The following is a 2,668-nucleotide window of genomic DNA, read 5'->3' on the forward strand; positions in this document are numbered from 1 at the left end:
CTGCCAAAAGAACCAATAGATCCGTTTTTGAAAAAGTGCAGCCAGAGTGCTCCTTGGAGGCCAAGAAGGTCAAACTTTGCCTCTCATACTTCGGACATATTGTCAGGAGGGATCAGTTACTGGAGCAGGATATCATGTTTGATAAGGTGGAGGGTCAGAGCAAAAGAGTAAGATCTCCAATGAGCTGGATTGGCCAAGTGGCAGCATCGATGGACTCAAGTGTGGCAAGAGTAGTGAGGATGGCCCAGGATCAGGCAGTGTTTCCTTCTGCTGTGCATAAGGTTACTATGGGTCGGTACCGACTCAGTGGGACCTATCAACAACAACAACAAAATGCTTTCTAAGTATAAGAAACTGAAGGATACAAAATATGTTGTTTTAGTTTTGGTCTACTGGTTTGTTGTCTGTTTCTTTTATTTGTCTTCTGTGAGGAAGAGTGATGCACCATGGGGTAACTACAATCATCCAGTGTTGCAACAAACCTTAGTTCTTGGCCTAAACAGAAACGGCAGTTTGATTGGCTACTACAAGAGCAACCAAGTTGTTTGTGGTGAGCCATCAAGGCAAGCAATCAAGTCCCTTCAGGAACCCCCCACCGCCTTCAATACTGAAACTCAAAGGGAACACATAAGCAGGTATGTAAGCTTACTGGTGGCCACACTGGTCTACTAGTGAATGGAAATAAAGATATGGGCTGAGTTCAACCATGTTCCATAGACTCCAGTCGACCTGGAGATGAAAGAGAGTAGAGGAAGTGCTGGTTGGTTACAAGTGTGGTGAAAACTGGGGACTCCTGAGCCCATGGACAAGGACCTAGCCATGGAGGGCTAGAGCTGAGAGTAAAGCAACCAGCTGATATGAAGTGAGGAAAGATGTGCAAGAACACCCAAACTTACAGATAGTATCTATTTGACCTAGCCTCAATGGCTTTATTATCAGAACTCATCTAGAGGAAGACAAAATTTTTGATAAAGGAAACAAGTGTAAATTGCTACAATTTGATGAACTTGACCTATATTTATGATTATAGTAGTCCCAAGTAACAACTGAGAGGGAAAGAATTCTTCCCATCAAGGATTAGTCCTATCCCCTCTGTTCACAGGGTTAATAGGGATAGGAAACATAGACATTGGCTACCTGAAAACTTAAATGGGGTTGGTGGGGGAGGACTATAAAATCATGAAATGACTGGCTTACAATTTTTCAATAGGGAGTTTAGTTTCAGAGTGTACAGGGGAAGGTAGAATCCCCACTGAATAGTTTTCATCTTGTCTAGATGGTTTGGTGAAAGGAGATGGGGATAAGATTCTAATGATTCAATAGTGAGTAACTGGTATCATGATGAATTGCAATTGTCACAACTTGTAAAGGTAGAGGTTGTATATCATAAAGAGGGGAGTAGTTAATCTTACATTCCAGGAACAGTGGACTCTAGGGCTATCAAGGGAGAAGAGCACAAGCAGAATATGGAATCTTGTCCATAGGAGCAGTGACACCAGAGATGGAGACAGAGATGAGGACATGGACTAGCTGAGGACTATAGACACATGGAAAGAGAAAGAATGAGTACTGGCAGTCAGGAGGCAGGCTTGCAGAATGTGGCTTTTGGTTGTTTAAATTATTACATATTCTCAAATATTTTTGTATACCTCCCCCCCAAAAAAAAAACAACAACAGAGGAAATAGAAGCAAATACTATTGAATGATGATGCACGGAGGAGATTGTAATCGCTGCAATGAAACAAAATACGATTGGATTAATGTAAAACCCATGTAAATTATCACTCAATTCACAATAAAAACGTAAAACAAAACAAAACAAAACAAAAACCAACAAATTTGTGTTCTTGACTGACCTATGGCTGGGATGACCTTGAACATGTGATCTAGCCTCCCACAACCACATTTTCTTCATTTGCAAAATGATAATATTTTTGCAATGCACAGTGTTTGGAAGCATTAAATGTAATAATGGCCCGAATATTCCTAAATGTCACTTCAACTTTGCACAATCATCATCTCCTTTACTCATCTATATTGTAGATTAAGACTCAAATTTTCATGAATGCCTTATGAGGCTTAACACTCAAACAATCAGTAACTATGGACGACACATCTATAGCAAAGTCGAGCAAAGTGGATCGCTATACGCAACAGTAATTTATTGTCTCATTAACATGCTGGCCAGACCATACTGTCTCTGAAGTCTCACAGGTAAGAAGATTCTTTCTTACCTAACTCAGCTTATTGCATCTCCAGGCATTCTCAGGCTTGTATATCTGTCTGTCTGTGTATTTTCTCTTCTATGAAGGATTAGGGCACACCCTATTCCTGTATGACCTTATGCTAATTTATCAGAGAACATCTTCAAACAAGCTCACAGTCACAGATGACAGAGGTTAGGACTTTAACATATTTTTTGGGGGGGCATAATCCAATCCATAAAAAAGCCATCTTCATAAGCCCCAGAAAACACCAATTCTGATATTAACTCTATGCCTCCTTTATTATTTCAGGATTTAGTAGGAATTTTGAAATTCACATGCAAAATCAAGACAATTAAATGCACTGAAACTAGAGATTATGTGGGCTATCAACAAGAGAGTCATTGCCAGACAGCTGTATTTAACCTTTCCCTCTATTAAAATCTAGACCCTGTGGCTACCTC

This window comes from Chrysochloris asiatica, unplaced genomic scaffold (genome assembly GCF_000296735.1).
Source record: "Chrysochloris asiatica unplaced genomic scaffold, ChrAsi1.0 scaffold00208, whole genome shotgun sequence".
Classification (NCBI taxonomy): domain Eukaryota; kingdom Metazoa; phylum Chordata; class Mammalia; order Afrosoricida; family Chrysochloridae; genus Chrysochloris; species Chrysochloris asiatica.